The 18,919-nt window shown below is 37.9% G+C and overlaps 1 long non-coding RNA gene across 2 annotated transcripts; it reads right to left on the reverse strand.

The window, feature by feature from the left end:
- Window positions 1–5,442: 5,442 nt before the first annotated feature.
- On the reverse strand, window positions 5,443–9,950 carry LOC146467884 (uncharacterized). Of its 2 annotated transcripts, none has more exons than XR_014867654.1 (3): window positions 9,743–9,950; window positions 6,659–6,799; window positions 5,443–5,552 (listed from the first exon to the last, which is right to left on the reverse strand). It is a non-coding gene; the product is annotated as an uncharacterized LOC146467884 (long non-coding RNA). The 2 variants fall into 2 exon arrangements; XR_014867655.1 differs by lacking the exon at window positions 5,443–5,552 and adding an exon at window positions 5,748–5,772.
- Between the last annotated feature and the right edge of the window lie 8,969 nt (window positions 9,951–18,919).

Consider the following 18,919-nt stretch of genomic DNA (forward strand, 5'->3'; position numbering starts at 1 on the left):
AAATGTACAATGTAATTGCGCTACTCGAAATGGCAGACGCGGCCGACTAAAATAGCCCGCAAAGGCGGGCCATTTACTGGCGCAGAGATACTCATGAAGAAAGGTTAAGGTAGAAGAGAGGAAAGAAAAAGAGAAGACGTGAGAGGGAAAGAGAGGCAAGAAATGCTGTAACGGGATCCTGCAAATGATTTGATAGTGTAAATATACGGTTTCGTTTACGAAACAATCACGCGCATAACAGGACACAGGCGTTCTCTACTGTGAGTAACGTGGTGCAGAATTTACTAGCATTCCTAGATTATTCTGTTTTGAGACCACAAAATTGTATGCCGAAAGAATATGATCTAAATTTAATCATCGAGCAAATGATACGTTTTCTGAAATGAAGTGCAACATTTTCCCGGAGTATATTCAAGAGGGCAGACATAAATCAAGCGCGCGCGGTTAGAAGAAACATAAAAAAAGACATCGTGAGCTTAGGAGTGAAATCCTGAAAAAAGTGATCGCACGAGTGTTATTGTCAACACAGTACAATGACAAATGCATTAATTATGGTGAATCTTGTAGAATATGCATATTCATGGCACTACCATAGTAAACAGTTGTTCTCTATTAGTTTAAATTTACTTTAAAGTATTATCTTATTTATAAGAAAAAAGTTGAGCCGGGTAAGGGAGTCTTATGTGGACAAAATTATCAAATCCCATGGCATTTGGCGAGCGGTCCTGTTAATGTTGTGACCAGTTGTCTCTCTTCACTTATAATATACCAGATACACTAATTGTCTCGCGATTTTTCGAAGAGGCTAAAAGAACCCGAAAATTGAGTACGATATTTGCACCGGAAAAAAAGTTAACTTTTAGACGAAAGCAAAATGCACACGCACTTTTCCATAGAAGAAACACCAGACTGGCCCCGCAGAACAAGCGTTATTTTTCGTGTGTGTTTTGCGGGCGAGCGCAAAACGCGAGGAAAACGCGCACTTCAAGTCACGCGCGACGATACTATAGCAAACTGTACAAGGAGAAACAATCTTCTGTCTTGTGGAAATAAATTACTTCATTTTATTTTAGAGCGTGTATGTAAGGGGGGAAGGGGGGGGGGGGGGGTATCCACCATTCTGATCGATATCAATTGACCGATGCCTGGCTACACTGGTGACTGCATTGTCACATCATACCATGTAAAATTAAAGGCTGTGTTTCTGCATTAGCGTTTTTTTACGTTACACCAGACCGTGTCAGGTGGGTCTCCCGCCGTTATGATGGATAAAAAATTAAAGGCTAAATTGCTGTATTAACGTTTTTTACGTTACATCAGACTGTATCAGGTGGGACACCCGCCGTTCTGATGGATAAAAAATTAAAGGCTAAATTGCTGTATTAGCGTTTTTTACGTTACATCAGACCGTATCAGGTGGGACACCCGCCGTTCTGATGGATAAAAAATTAAAGGCTGAATTGCTGTATTAGCGTTTTTTACGTTACATCAGACCGTATCAGGTGGGACATCCGCCGTTCTGATGGATAAAAAATTAAAGGCTGAGTTGCTGTATTAGCGTTTTTTACGTTACATCAGACCGTATCAGGTGGGACACCCGCCGTTCTGATGGATGAAAAATTAATGGCTGAGTTGGTGTATTAGCGTTATTTATTTTGTTACACGAGACCATGACACCGATATCAACCACGACATTGGCTGTGCATTTTTTTATTTTGCATTTAATTATTTTTACGAGTTTGCTTCATAGTCACTTCCTTCATTACTTCACCAGCTATATAGTTGCGTGTTTTTTATTGCTTTTTTGTAAAATACTGACCTCACTGATAAAAGTGTTCTATATAGTCCCCTCATTATGGTTTTGTCTGGTGTGAAAATACATCTACAATTTGGACATTTCGAGCACAAAGTGAATTTGTCGTGCCCCCTGCTCTGACAGTGAGTATGGATTGTTCCATTTCATTGTAAGTTCAGGCGTATAAATTTTAAGGGCCGCTCTGCTACACTATGAATATTATGGCGCCTACCCCCGCAACAATAACCCGGATGATGCACAATGCAAGATCATGTTGGTCGTGTTTATGTTAAGCGTGAATATTCAAAATTGTGGTTGTCTAGGCAAATGCTCTTCTGTGATAACTTACGTCTTCTTGACTAAGCGAGACTTACCTTGGTTCTGTCCCTTGTATTTTCTTTGTTTCAATGCCTACCATTTCGCATAATTAACATGCGCCAATTCCAAAGCAGAAGAATACGTCTCTCAGGTTTTGTCTTCGCATCTGTCCGACTTCGCTTTCATTAGCGGCTCTTAGCAATCGCTTCCTTTTATTTCTTGCTTTGCGCATCTTCCTTTTTTTTTTCTCTAATGAACTTCCACGCGACTTTCGTGGCATGATCGATCACAATTTCGGAAGGGTGCGCTTCCTTCTCGTTCCCGCTAAACAGTGCCGTAATATAATTACGCGATCGCATTTCAAGATGCTTGTATATGTGCCCGCGTTTCCACACAGTGATAGTTATTATCCAAATTTGAAAAGCCAGCGGCTTATCGCAAAACAATAGAAACATTAGCTGGGAATGTTGTGTTCCGGAAGTGAATGTACAACTAGTAGATCTAAAGGCCCGGTCAAAAAGGATGGCGATTAGTTCCGAGCTTTGTGCACAGGACGCATCGTACGAAATTCAGGCTAATATTTTTTTCACCATACAATTGCAGCGAAATTCGCGCAAATCGATCTTGTTGATTCATTACAAAACAAAGTACGTGACCAAGCAAAGCGTCATACAATCTTGGTATTTTGCCGACGCGTCCCTTTTATATAATTAAAGGTATCATATATTTTTTGATCGGTATGATCAACAATTGCTTGGTACCTCTCATTAGACGGTACGTACATAAGCACTGGCAGGCCACAGACTTATTTAATTCGAATTTATCCTCGCCATCTTCTTATATGAGGAGTAATGCGGTAATTTTGTATCGAGTTACGATATTGAAAAACACTGTCCAGATTGCGAAGAAAGAAGTGAGAATAACATGAGCCGTTCATTCTCTGTCATTTTGAATGAGATTACAGACGCCTCAAGGAACCACAAAGATTAAATCTCTGCGTGACGTCGTACTTACAGTAGACTTCCACTGCGTCCTCTCATGTACGTGTCAGTGACAAGTCATCACTTGTCAAACTTTGTAACAAAACATGAATGAAATCAGGAAATCCGAACCACCTCCACTGACTCAGTTTTCATTAGGAGGAATGTTACGTATCAGTGACAAGTCATCACTTGTCAAACTTTCTAACGAAACATGAACTAAATCAAGAAATCCGAACTACCTGCACTGACGTACTAGTCGGCAAAGTAATGAGAAAATAAATCAGAGCTAAAGAATTCTGCGGCATGCCGGCGCTTATGAAAGCGTGATTATCATTGGATCCGATGAGATTGGAATGCGTGGAAAATACAAATTATATTACAACTTTACACTAGGAGGTTTACAATTGCCAATAATTTTGCAGGTAAATTGCACCAAATAAAGCTTATACTTTAACTTTTCATCACCCTTCGTAGATCTAGTTGTACATTGATATGCAAAGCGAACAAAGGTTTTCCTGTTAATTTTTCTCGTTTTATTGTTTTGCGATAAGCCGCTGCCATTCGAATTTAGTATAACGATGTATGGAAACGCGGGCACACACACTGCCACAGTGGTGGCAATCGCGAGATCGAGAGAAACCGCGCGCTTCCGAAAGAACCGGATCATGCCACGTAAGTCTCGAGAAAATTCAATCGAGGAAAAACGCAGGATGCGAAACGAAAGAAGCAAAAGAAAATGGTTGTCAAGGACCACTATGGAAAGAGAGAAAAGAGAAATTCGAATACAAAAGGAAAGAGATGCGTATTCTCGTGCCAAAGAATTGGCGCGAATTTACTATGGCAAATGGAAAGCATTAGCCGAACAAAATAAAAGGACCCTGGACCAAAACAAGGTAAGGCTCTCTTGGCGCAAATATAGAAGAAAATAGGCATCGTAGAAGAGCAGTTTGTAAGAGAACGACATGCGTAAACATGATTAGTCTATCGTGTAGTCTACAAAGTTCCCTGGGGGCAGGAGTCAAAACATTTATTGGGGCCGGGGGGGGGGGGGGTAGAATACGGAGTGGGGCGGGGGATGCGGCCCAAAAAATTCCACTTCTTATGACGAAATGGCGAAATCTATTGAATATCAAGGCACAATGCACAACACCCGCTCTTTGTTTTATCAAAATTGCCAAATTCTTAAAATATTTTCACAAAAGAACAGCTCAGAAACCATTATGAAGGACCCTACAGAGATTATAAACACAGAAACGGGCAATTTGCTAATATTTTCATGGCTTCATTTCTTTTAATATGCCAGACAGCTAGGTAATGGCTTTCAATTGAAAAGTCTTTGGACTTTGAGCATGTCCCCTTTCATTAAGCTATTAATGTGAATTGTTGGATTCTTTCTTGCCCTACCCTCTTCAATTGGGCATCTCCCTCAGTAGTGCCCTCAGGGGGCAGGGCAACAAAGGGTCTAACACTTCAGACTACTGGCATCTTTCATAAGACATTCAATTTTACACCATAAAAATATTTTTATTATCACCCATGGGCATCAATAAATACCAGAAAAATGCCAGGGAAATGAAGCCGCATAGACTACATAGAGTCGGTTGGGATACAGGAGAGTCAAGGAGAGACTTGAAGAGGGCACTGATTTGGCTCCTTTATTATTTGAAGAATATAGAGTTCACCAATAACTGTTATGACAAAATCTAGCAAGTGCATCTTTACCAAGCTGATTTGCTTCACTTTCAAGGTGATCTTGATTCTTTATTTATGACAAAATAATTATTTCTTTATTCCAGATTAGACACCAGAATACAAAATCAGGACCATCTAAATTCCCCACTGTCAATTTAATTGATCCATCTGAGCTTCACCCAATCAATGAAAAGGAATTAATACTAGGACAGGGATCATATGGCAGGTGCGTTTTAAAAACATTCACAAGATTAAAGATACAGGTGGTAGAAAAACAATGTCTGATGCAAAACACTAAGGAGATGGTAAAGGAGGCACAAATAATGTAGGCTTTCACGCACAAAAAAGTTCCTGCAATAATAGGCATCCAGGTTGAAAGGGAGCCTATATCACTAGTCATGGAGTTCAAAGGGGAAAACAATACATCGGTAACAGTTAGGAAACTATTGTATTGTGAGGAAGCCAATGGAATATTACAAAAACTTAAAAGTTCACTAACAAAAAAAGACTGGCTGATCATTTCTCATGATATCACAGATGCTCTTGCGCATATCCACTCCAAAGGCTTTCTTCATTGTGATTTAAAATGAAACAATGTTCTTGTTAGTGATAAACATGGCCATATTATCGACTTTGGAAAAGCCTGTGTAGGTGCATTTCCTCCAGCAAAGACGTACACTTTTCACTTTGCTCACATCGCTCCTGAAGTTTTGAAAGGCTCCCATTGTAGCAAAGCCAGTGATGTTTATTCCCTCTGCAAAATCCTGTGTGAAGTAGCAACAAAGCAAGAAATTCCAATGTTACTCGCCGACGCTCAAAAATGCTTGGATGTTAACCCCACAAGGAGGCCAACAACAACAGGACTAATGGCATCACTGGCCTCCTTAATATGTAGTTGATAGTTAATATTGTTAGAGGAAATATACCCAAATCAAAGTTTCGTTAACCCAGGATTAGCTTAATCGGGCTTTGAACAACTGGACCCTGGATTTCAAAAAAGTTAAAACAAAGAAAAGAGTGTTAAAACATTGAAACCCTCTACAGCCGTTTGTTGTGATGACTTCCAAAATAATGCCGGGCATATTAAGTACCTCATGCCAATAGAGGAGATGAAGAAAGAAAGTAACTTGTCAATAAAACAAGAAGTCTATGGCTTAAAAAGATTTGTTTCAGGACACTCTTTAATCCTAAGGAATCAATTTTTAGCTTTTGTATTTTAAGCAGAGAATCTTCCTCTTTTCCAAAGTTAACAAGATTTATTTGGAACCACTTATACAACCAAAAGCCAAAGCCTTCACATAGAACTATTGGTTGGAAAAAAAAAAACAATAGAAACCCAGAACTAGGTAAATTAGTTATAATAAACATTTCGTTGCAATTGTGACAACAGCAAACATTTCTGCTCTTAAGATGGCACATCTTTTATTAGCAGGACTGCCAAGATGAGACATCTTTTGCCAGATTCTGTTTGCTATTGTCACAAGAAATAAATGAATGGAATCTGATCAAGTTAACAACCACAGAAAAAAAGTAACTTGTGAATAAACCGAGAAGGCTATGGCTTTTAAACCTTTGTATAAAGACACTGTCTTGAAACTAGGAGTCAACTTTTAACTTTTCCAGCCTTTTGCATTTCAAACTGAAGAGACTTAAAACTTTTTCCCTCCTTAATGTTTTCAAAGTAGTAAGCTTTATGTATCAATATAAGCTTAATTGTGTGGCAATATCCTAAATCCAGTACCATATTCCTACTATCAATTTGGAAATTACCCCTTGACAGGTGGCATGCCTACACTTCATGACTGATGATAAAGTCTCGTGCCACTTTCTTGACCAATTATATTGGAAGTATTAACTAATTGTGACTTACTCATATGTCTTCCCATTCTTGGTGCAAGCAACATGTATTTGCTTCAATTTCTGATTATTTGATTTGATTCTCATCTGTATTCAATAGTTCATGTGTGACACTCAGTTGAAAGCTGGTCTGCTGGTCAGCTGGTGCAGGTAACTGTGCCAAAGTAAATAAATGAAGTTAAACCTGGTGGGTTTTCCTAGGAACCCATCTATTTTGGTGTGTTGTTTACTGAGTCTTTAGTATTATAACTCACTCAGTTATGTACACCTTTTTTATTCCAGTGCTTTAAATATAAACAAAGCTCAAGAAAATGTTCGGATATCAAAGCCAAGAAAAAAAAAAAGCTCTTAAAAAAACAGGCATTTGATATCAAGACCAACTTGTTTAATATTTTGCCGACCTTTCTAAATTTTAGGGAATAATTAGCTTGAGAGTCAGGCAATAGCAATAGGACTACTGGGCCGGGTTGTTCGAAAGCCGATCAACGCTAATCCCCGATTAAAAGTTAACCAAGGTTTGCAACTCGCTCATTAAAGGCTCATTTTAATTTAATGGTAAAGAAAAGTCTAAGGCAAAACTGAGGACAAAAATCTTTGGGACAAATCCTTACGGATTAGTAAATATACCCAAATCAAAGTTTCGTTAACCCAGGATTAGCTTAATCGGGCTTTGAACAACTGGACCCTGGATTTCAAAAAAGTTAAAACAAAGAAAAGAGTGTTAAAACATTGAAACCCTCTACAGCCGTTTGTTGTGATGACTTCCAAAATAATGCCGGGCATATTAAGTACCTCATGCCATTGAATAGAGGAGATGAAATATCTTTCTCTGGAATACGACAAAGAATTTAATCTATATGTATGCTTTTGTCGAAACTTTTAACCCTTAATATACTGTCATGGGATAGACCAAAATGTCCATATTATCAACATCTCCAGAGTTTATAGTAATCTTGGACTGCGGTCTGTATTATTCGTCGGTGTTCATAAGGGCAGATCTAACCATATGTAAATGTAGGCAAAAACTGGTATAATTAGTTAAGCCAAAGCCTTCTTGCAGCATAAAGAAAAACGAACACAAAGAAACAATCAAGAATAGAAACTGGGTACATCAGTTCAATTTGTTGCCGTTGTGACAATAGCAAACATTCCTGCTCTTAAGATGGCACATCTTTTATTAGCAGGACTGCCAAGATGACACATCTTTTGCCAGTTTCTGTTTGCTATTGTCAAAGAAAATTAATAAATGGAATCTTACAGTCCACTGGCAGAGACAACAACAGTACGAAAGAAAGTAACTTGTAATTAGCCTTAGCCTTTTTCATTTCAAACTGAAGAGACTTAAAACTTTTTCCCTTCTTAATGTTTTCAAAGTAGTAAGCTTTATGTATCAATATAAGCTTAATTGTGTGGCAATATCCTACATCCAGTACTATATTCCTACTATCAATTTGGAAATTACCCCTTGACAGGTGGCATGCCACACACTCATACAGTTCAATGTAACCTTGAAATACTAATCAAGCTACCAGCTTGCACATAACTTATTTTTCAAAATTTTCAATCGGAACTGGTGGGTGTCACACCTGAGACAGGTTCGATGTAACCTTGAAATACTAATCATGCTACCAGCTTGCACATAACTTATTTTTCAATTGGAACTGGTGGGTGACACACCTGAGACAGTTGCGATGTAACCTTGAAATACTAATCATGATACCAGCTTATGCATAACTTATTTTTCAATCGGAACTGGTGGGTGTCACACCTGAGACAGGTGCGATGTAACCTTGAAATACTAATGATGATACCAGCTTGTGCATAACTTATTTTTCAATCGGAACTGGTGGGTGACGCACCTGAGACAGTTCCAATGTAACCTTGAAATACTAATCATGCTACCAGCTTGTGCATAACTTATTTTTCCATCTCAACTGGCGGGTGACACAAACTGTACCTGATAATGTTTGCCATCAATGACAATCCCGTACACCTTAAGTAACTTTTTTTGATGATTAATGTCTTTCAGTAGAATCTTAAGATTTTCCCTTCATGAAAAATAATCTATTATGATTCTTATTCCTCGATCATTACCAAAATAATAAACAACAACAAAAAACAAATTAAGTAAGAAATGTTTGGTTTCTCAACAGAGTTGCCAGAGCCCTTACTCTGACATGCTCTTTATGGTGGCCAAATTACCTCAGTTATCAACTCTGTTGATAAAACCAAACATTATTTGTTTCTACAACCCATAGACGCATACGTAGTACAACAGTTTCTTTAGAAACCAACCCCTCATGATTTCCACCATTATTTTATTTTATTAAAACAACTAACAAAGGAAAGCCTTGTAAATTTGGTTTCAAAAAGACAAGTACAATTGTTTCCCTTTATTTTGTTGGGATAATTTCATGAAAAGTTCACTGTAAAAGGCTGCTCAATTTGTTTTTCCAAAGCCTGCTGAAGTTATATTAACTGCAGCCTAAGTGCAACTAACTACATGTAGCACTTGTTCAGTTTGCTGCCTTAAAATAATAATAAAAAACAGAAACACTCCTCAAAGAAAATAAAACAAGGTTACCTGTAAGGGGACAACATACAGATTTATACAATGAACTGTATAAAACTTGCGTTTTGTTTGGTATAGCGGAGTTTGTGATTAGAGTATAGACACACAAATGAACTCATCAAGTGGTGTGATCAGCGCTTCTGACTGGTCAACAAAGTTTTGCAAACTATTTTTGTGAGTAGCGGACAAAAAATTTTCACAAGAAACGAAAACTGTCCGATGAAAAATTTAACAAAGACCATTGAGAGAGACCTCAACCAGTTTAAAAAAGCTAGAACTTTGTTGTGCCATCAAAAGGAAAGAAATATTTGCCCAAATTTGTCGACGATAGTAACCCCTTACAAATCGCAGTGAAGTGACTGACATGTGGTAAAATTTTGGGGTCAGCATTTCCTTCTGAAATAAAGGCTACTGTAGTTTTGAAAATATTGTTAGTGAAACTATTTTGGATTATACTTAGTTGGAGGATCACTATTGTATGTGTGTGGTAGTCTGAAAGTTTGCTGCAAGCAGTTTTTGACTCACCTCTGTCAATGTGATGCTCGCTCACGAAATGTGTTGAAATGTCAAATAGATTCCATTAAATTCGATCAACGATAAAACCAGGTAAGAGAGCAATTGTCCATCATAACTACAAAAAAATAGGGAAGTAGAATTATGAGTATCTTAAAAAAACATTGCTTCGTGATCGTCCAAAATCAAACATTTTGGTAGCATCGAGCCATCTCCTTGGTAACCGCGCCAAAATTAAAGCATCAATGAAGCCAGGCTACTAGTCTGAACACGAAACGCAACAACGCAACGAATTATAGTTTTGTACAAATAGATGGAAAACTTACCTCCGTTTTTCCAATTGTTGTTGGTCACCGCTTGCCATGTATGGCCAGAAATTATTGCGTGCGTTTCAAAAAACAAAAGTACCCAATCTGGCTTAGCGTTTCCTCTTCAGCGAGATCCTTCATGACTCTCTTGAGCCGATGCCACATCCTCGATCACATCGTTTATGACACCTGTAGCGTCTTGGTAACCAAACGCCCACAAAAATGACAGAACGGTGGACAAATTTTAGCGGTCAGTGTAAAAAGAAGACTGCAGACTGCAGACTGGGGGTAAAATGCAGACTAGGGGTAAAATGCAGACTAAATTATAAAGACTATCTTTTTAAAGTTACAACACTCGAAGTGATTTTGGTCTGTATAGAAAGTTAATAAGTAAGTGTAGAATTCCAAATAAGATACATGTAGCGTTGTTAGCGAAAAAGGAATTTGAGGCTTGCGAAAAAAACTTAGGATTTCATTGCGTGACTTTTGGGGACGGCGCCCTACTTCTTCCAATACTTTCAAATATTATTTCTCCATGAATTCGCTTCGAAATAAAGAGAAAAACCGCTCAACAAGATATTTAAATGTTTTAGTTTTGGAAAAAAAAATGCATTTGACGATGTGCTTTCGAAATATATCGTTAAATTTTTAAGTGCGCGGATATTTGGATGCATTTTACTACCGTCCGCCGTGTATTAAATTACGTTGTAAACAAACCGAGTACAGAAAACTCAAAAATTCGTATCTCGGTGAATATATGTCCTATCGAGCTCATTTTTGTCTCTATAGAAAGCTGAGTAACTGTAGAAATATGAAAAGATTTCTGTTGCGCAGATAACGAGAAAGGAATTTAGCGCTTGCGAAAAAATCGTAGAAAATGAAAACAGTTCTCACGGTTTAAAATGAATGAATACTTCCTGGGATACAACCTGCCCAACCGAACAAAATTTAATTTAATTTAGTCTGCATTTTACCCCTGGTCTGCAGTGTTCAGTCTGCATTTTACCCCTAGTCTGCATTTTACCCCCAGTCTGCAGTCTGCATTTTACACTGACCGGTTTTTTTAGTCGTTTTGGTGTGAAAACGGGTATAGATTTTGACCACTAGGGTCTTAAATCTGGTATGGTTTTCAAGGGAACCGCGACGGCGTATAAACGTATTTGTCTTTTCAACTTCAAATGAACAGTAGAAAGAGAAGTATACCAAATATATCATTCGAGCTGAATTTCGGGTGAATTTTACCAATTCTTGACTTTGGCATTGAGACAAAGCGTAAATATGCTACAACAAAGGTCTGAAAACGGGTATGGATTTTAGAGTCCAGGGACCCGTTACTCGAAAGTCCCGGTAACTTACTGGGCCCGATAAGTATATTTGTAAACGATTTTTTGCCGATTACACAGTGATTAGAGACATGGTACTCGGGCAGTGATTTTATAGAATTATAAGATTTTAAAATTTGGTATTCAAAGCTAACAAAAATTGACTTTATGAAGAAACATTATCACCAAAGACACTTACCGGGCCCGGTAAGTTACAGGAATTTCGAGAAACGGGCCCCTGGTCTGAAAAAGGGTGTCGGAAATAGCATGTTTTGGTCTGAAATAGGGTTAGAATTTGGAGAACCCCACGGCACACCCCCACCGAAAATTCCGAGGAGTACCCCCTCCCCCCCGGGTCACAAATCTCGCTCATGTTTGGGGAGGAATTTTACTTTACGTTTACACAAATTTGCTTTGGGGTCATCGGCAGCGGGTTTTCTGCAACTTCTCCTCTTACCAGCGGTGGTGGTGGAGCTGGCATAGTTAGCTTTCAAGCTACGGCCGGCGTTGATCTTTACTTGATGGCCGTCGTTGGTGGAAACTTGTACAACGTGTAATCGTTTCATGTTCAACAGACAAAGCACTAAATTCAAGGCCATTTACAAATTCTTTTAAAGGACTAAAACGAAGATCCTTTTAAAACGAAATCTTCTGAGTTTGTTGCCGAAACAAAACAGCGAGAAGACCAAACGATAAAGGTCCCATAACTTCAAAATCTGACACAGCTTTGCCGTCGAACATGGCTTCGTCGGCTAGTCGAAAGGTAGCTCTTTTCACCATTTTAAAACCTTAAGGGAAAATTTGAACTACGGAGCTTTTTCGGAAAGCTTGCAGCTCATCACTGATAACACGAGAAAGGGACGAGAAGCCCTTTCTCGGTGCCCGGCATCCTGTTTAAAACCTATAAAAACAACAGGTAAACGGAATGGAGTCTTTTATTCAGATCAAAGAATCATGTTATAACTCGATCTCAAAAGTTTGACAGGCTACAGCGTCATTTTAAAACATTTACCAGGACTGTGTTAGGAGCGATGATAAGTTGATCTCATAAACTTTGACACATTTTCACACTTACCTAACACATCTAAAAAATAAACCAGCGTGACATGATACTTACAGTAAAAGTCATATCCGTCCTCTCATGTAACCCCAATACGTAAGAAAACTAACACTCTAACGTAACAAATAATAACCCCCAAACGTAAGAATTACTAACTCCAAAACGTAAGAAAACTATCCCCGAAACGTAACAAATAATAACCCCAAAACGTAAGAATTACTGACCACCAAACGTGAGAAAACTAACCCCCAAACGTAAGAATTACTAACCCCCAAACGTAAGAAAACTAACCTTCAAATGTAAGAATTACTAACCCCAAAAACGTAAGAAAACTAACCCCCAAACGTAAAAGTTACTAACCGTTAAACGTAAGAAAACTTACCCCCAAACGTAAGAATTACTAACTCCCAAACGTAAGAAAACTAACCTTTAAACGTAAGAATCACAAACCCCCAAACGTAAAAAACTAACCCCTAAACGTAGGAGTTACTTACCACAAAACATAAGAAAACTAACCCTTAAACGTAAGAATTACTAACCCTCGAACGTAAGAAAACTAACCCCCAAACGTAACAAAAAAATAACCCAAAAACAAAAGAATTACTAACCACCAAAAGTAAGAATTACTAACCACAAAACGTAAGAAAACTAACCCAAAAACGTAACAAATAATAACCCCAAACGTAAGAATTACTAACCACCAAACGTAAGAAGATTAACCCTTAAACGTAAGAATTACTAACCACCAAACGTAAGAAAGCTGACCACCAAACGTAAGAAAACTAACCCCCAAACGTAAGAATTTCTAACCCTAAAACGTAAGAAAACTAACCCTCAAATGTAACAAATAAGAACCCCGAAACGAAAGAAAACTAACCCCTAAGCGTAATAAATAAAATCCCCCAAACGTAAGAAAAGTAACCCCCAAACGTGAGAATTACTAGCCACCAAATGTAAGAATCACTAAGCCCCAAACGTAAGAACTAGTAACCCCCAAACGTAAGAATTACTAACCACCAAACGAAAGAATTAGTAACCCCCAAACGTAAGAAAACTAACCCCCTAAAGTAACAAATAAGAACCCTTAAACGTAAGAATTACTAACCCCTAAACGTAAGCAAACTAACCCCAAAACGTAAGAATTAATAACCCACTAACGTAAGAAAACGAACCCCCAAAAGTAAGAAAACTAACCTTTAAACGTAAGAATTACTAACCACCAAACGTAAGGAAACTAACCCTCAAATGTGACAAATAAGAACCCCGAAACGAAAAAAAACTAACCCCTAAACGTACTAAATAATATCCCCCAAACGTAAGAAAACTAACCCCAGTAAGAATTACTAGCCACCAAACGTAAGAATTACTAACCACCGAACGTAAGAATTACTAACCCCCTAACGTAAGAACTAGTAACCCCCAAACGAAAGAATTACTAACCACCAAACGAAAGAATTAGTAACCCCCAAACGTGAGAAAACTAACCCCCTAACGTAACAAATAAGAAGCCCCAAACGTAAGAATTACTAACTCCCAAACGTAACAAAACTAACCCCCAAACGTAAGAATTACTAACTCCCAAACGTAAGAAAACTAACCCCCAAACGTAAGAATTACTAACCACCGAACGTAAGAATTAGTAACCCCCAAACGTAAGAAAACTAACCTCCAACGTAAGAAATACTTACCCCCAAACGTAAGAATTAGTAACCCCAAAAAGAAAGAAAAATAAACCCACAAACCTAAGAATTACTAACCTCCAAACGTAAGAAAACGAACCTTAAACGTAAGAATTACTAACAACCAAACGTAAGGAAACTAACCCCCAAACGTAAGAATTACTAACCGCCAAACGTAACAAAACTTACCACCAAAGGTAATAAAACTAACCCCCAAACGTAAGAATTACTAACCACATAACGTAAGAAAACTTACCAACAAACGTAAGAAAACTAACCCTCAAACGTAAAAATTACTAACCACCAAACCTAAGAAAACTAGCCCCCACACGTAAGAATTACTAACCGCCAAACGTAACAAAACTTACCACCAAAAGTAAAAAAACTAACCCCTAAACGTAAGAATTACTAACCACAAAACGTAAGAAAACTAACCCCTAAGCGTAATAAATAATATCCCCCAAGCGTAAGAAAACTAACCCCCAAACGTGAGAATTACTAGCCACCAAACGTAAGAATTACTAACCACCGAACGTAAGAATTACTAACCCCCAAACGTAAGAACTAGTAACCCCCAAACGTAAGAATTACTAACCACCAAACGAAAGAATTAGTAACCCCTAAACGTGAGAAAACTAACACCCTAACGTAACAAATAAGAACCCCCAAACGTAAGAATTACTAACCCTTAAACGTAACAAAACTAACCCCCAAACGTAAGGATTACTATCCCCCAAACGTAAGAAAACTAACTTTTAAATGTAAGAATTACTAACCTCGAAACGTAAGAAAACTAACCTTTAAACGTGAGAATTACTAACCACCAAAGGTAAGAAAACTAACCCTTAAATGTGACATATAAGAACCCCGAAACGAAAGAGAACTAACCCCTTAACGTACTAAATAATATCCCCCACACGTAAGAAAACTAACCCCCGTAAGAATTACTAGCCACCAAACGTAAGAATTACTAACAACCGAACGTAAGAATTACTAACCCCGTAACGTAAGAACTAGTAACCCCCAAACGAAAGAATTAGTAACCCCCAAACGTGAGAAAACTAACCCCCTAACGTAACAAATAAGAAGCCCCAAACGTAAGAATTACTAACCCCTAAACGTAACAAAACTAACCCCCAAACGTAAGAATTACTAACTCCCAAACGTAAGAAAACTAACCCCCAAACGTAAGAATTACTAACCACCGAACGTAATAATTACTAACCCCCAAACGTAAGAAAACTAACCCCCAACGTAACAAATACTAACCCCCAAACGTAAGAATTACTAACCCCAAAAAGAAAGAAAACTAACCCAAAATCCTAAGAATTACTAATCTCCAAACGTAAAAAAACGAACCTTAAACGTAAGAATTACTAACTATGAAACGTAAGAAAACTAACCCCCAAACGTAAGAATTACTAACCACCAAACGTAAGAAGATTAACCCTTAAACGTAAGAATTACTAACCACCAAACGTAAGAAAGCTGACCACCAAACGTAAGAAAACTAACCCCCAAACGTAAGAATTTCTAACCCTAAAACGTAAGAAAACTAACCCTCAAATGTAACAAATAAGAACCCCGAAACGAAAGAAAACTAACCCCTAAGCGTAATAAATAAAATCCCCCAAACGTAAGAAAAGTAACCCCCAAACGTGAGAATTACTAGCCACCAAATGTAAGAATCACTAAGCCCCAAACGTAAGAACTAGTAACCCCCAAACGTAAGAATTACTAACCACCAAACGAAAGAATTAGTAACCCCCAAACGTAAGAAAACTAACCCCCTAAAGTAACAAATAAGAACCCTTAAACGTAAGAATTACTAACCCCTAAACGTAAGCAAACTAACCCCAAAACGTAAGAATTAATAACCCACTAACGTAAGAAAACGAACCCCCAAAAGTAAGAAAACTAACCTTTAAACGTAAGAATTACTAACCACCAAACGTAAGGAAACTAACCCTCAAATGTGACAAATAAGAACCCCGAAACGAAAAAAAACTAACCCCTAAACGTACTAAATAATATCCCCCAAACGTAAGAAAACTAACCCCAGTAAGAATTACTAGCCACCAAACGTAAGAATTACTAACCACCGAACGTAAGAATTACTAACCCCCTAACGTAAGAACTAGTAACCCCCAAACGAAAGAATTACTAACCACCAAACGAAAGAATTAGTAACCCCCAAACGTGAGAAAACTAACCCCCTAACGTAACAAATAAGAAGCCCCAAACGTAAGAATTACTAACTCCCAAACGTAACAAAACTAACCCCCAAACGTAAGAATTACTAACTCCCAAACGTAAGAAAACTAACCCCCAAACGTAAGAATTACTAACCACCGAACGTAAGAATTAGTAACCCCCAAACGTAAGAAAACTAACCTCCAACGTAAGAAATACTTACCCCCAAACGTAAGAATTAGTAACCCCAAAAAGAAAGAAAAATAAACCCACAAACCTAAGAATTACTAACCTCCAAACGTAAGAAAACGAACCTTAAACGTAAGAATTACTAACAACCAAACGTAAGGAAACTAACCCCCAAACGTAAGAATTACTAACCGCCAAACGTAACAAAACTTACCACCAAAGGTAATAAAACTAACCCCCAAACGTAAGAATTACTAACCACATAACGTAAGAAAACTTACCAACAAACGTAAGAAAACTAACCCTCAAACGTAAAAATTACTAACCACCAAACCTAAGAAAACTAGCCCCCACACGTAAGAATTACTAACCGCCAAACGTAACAAAACTTACCACCAAAAGTAAAAAAACTAACCCCTAAACGTAAGAATTACTAACCACAAAACGTAAGAAAACTAACCCCTAAGCGTAATAAATAATATCCCCCAAGCGTAAGAAAACTAACCCCCAAACGTGAGAATTACTAGCCACCAAACGTAAGAATTACTAACCACCGAACGTAAGAATTACTAACCCCCAAACGTAAGAACTAGTAACCCCCAAACGTAAGAATTACTAACCACCAAACGAAAGAATTAGTAACCCCTAAACGTGAGAAAACTAACACCCTAACGTAACAAATAAGAACCCCCAAACGTAAGAATTACTAACCCTTAAACGTAACAAAACTAACCCCCAAACGTAAGGATTACTATCCCCCAAACGTAAGAAAACTAACTTTTAAATGTAAGAATTACTAACCTCGAAACGTAAGAAAACTAACCTTTAAACGTGAGAATTACTAACCACCAAAGGTAAGAAAACTAACCCTTAAATGTGACATATAAGAACCCCGAAACGAAAGAGAACTAACCCCTTAACGTACTAAATAATATCCCCCACACGTAAGAAAACTAACCCCCGTAAGAATTACTAGCCACCAAACGTAAGAATTACTAACAACCGAACGTAAGAATTACTAACCCCGTAACGTAAGAACTAGTAACCCCCAAACGAAAGAATTAGTAACCCCCAAACGTGAGAAAACTAACCCCCTAACGTAACAAATAAGAAGCCCCAAACGTAAGAATTACTAACCCCTAAACGTAACAAAACTAACCCCCAAACGTAAGAATTACTAACTCCCAAACGTAAGAAAACTAACCCCCAAACGTAAGAATTACTAACCACCGAACGTAATAATTACTAACCCCCAAACGTAAGAAAACTAACCCCCAACGTAACAAATACTAACCCCCAAACGTAAGAATTACTAACCCCAAAAAGAAAGAAAACTAACCCAAAATCCTAAGAATTACTAATCTCCAAACGTAAAAAAACGAACCTTAAACGTAAGAATTACTAACTATGAAACGTAAGAAAACTAACCCCCAAACGTAAGAATTACTAACCACCAAACGTAAGAAGATTAACCCTTAAACGTAAGAATTACTAACCACCAAACGTAAGAAAGCTGACCACCAAACGTAAGAAAACTAACCCCCAAACGTAAGAATTTCTAACCCTAAAACGTAAGAAAACTAACCCTCAAATGTAACAAATAAGAACCCCGAAACGAAAGAAAACTAACCCCTAAGCGTAATAAATAAAATCCCCCAAACGTAAGAAAAGTAACCCCCAAACGTGAGAATTACTAGCCACCAAATGTAAGAATCACTAAGCCCCAAACGTAAGAACTAGTAACCCCCAAACGTAAGAATTACTAACCACCAAACGAAAGAATTAGTAACCCCCAAACGTAAGAAAACTAACCCCCTAAAGTAACAAATAAGAACCCTTAAACGTAAGAATTACTAACCCCTAAACGTAAGCAAACTAACCCCAAAACGTAAGAATTAATAACCCACTAACGTAAGAAAACGAACCCCCAAAAGTAAGAAAACTAACCTTTAAACGTAAGAATTACTAACCACCAAACGTAAGGAAACTAACCCTCAAATGTGACAAATAAGAACCCCGAAACGAAAAAAAACTAACCCCTAAACGTACTAAATAATATCCCCCAAACGTAAGAAAACTAACCCCAGTAAGAATTACTAGCCACCAAACGTAAGAATTACTAACCACCGAACGTAAGAATTACTAACCCCCTAACGTAAGAACTAGTAACCCCCAAACGAAAGAATTACTAACCACCAAACGAAAGAATTAGTAACCCCCAAACGTGAGAAAACTAACCCCCTAACGTAACAAATAAGAAGCCCCAAACGTAAGAATTACTAACTCCCAAACGTAACAAAACTAACCCCCAAACGTAAGAATTACTAACTCCCAAACGTAAGAAAACTAACCCCCAAACGTAAGAATTACTAACCACCGAACGTAAGAATTAGTAACCCCCAAACGTAAGAAAACTAACCTCCAACGTAAGAAATACT

The sequence above is a fragment of the Pavona decussata genome, unplaced genomic scaffold, assembly GCF_977016875.1.
Source record: "Pavona decussata unplaced genomic scaffold, jaPavDecu1.1 SCAFFOLD_134, whole genome shotgun sequence".
NCBI lineage: Eukaryota > Metazoa > Cnidaria > Anthozoa > Scleractinia > Agariciidae > Pavona > Pavona decussata.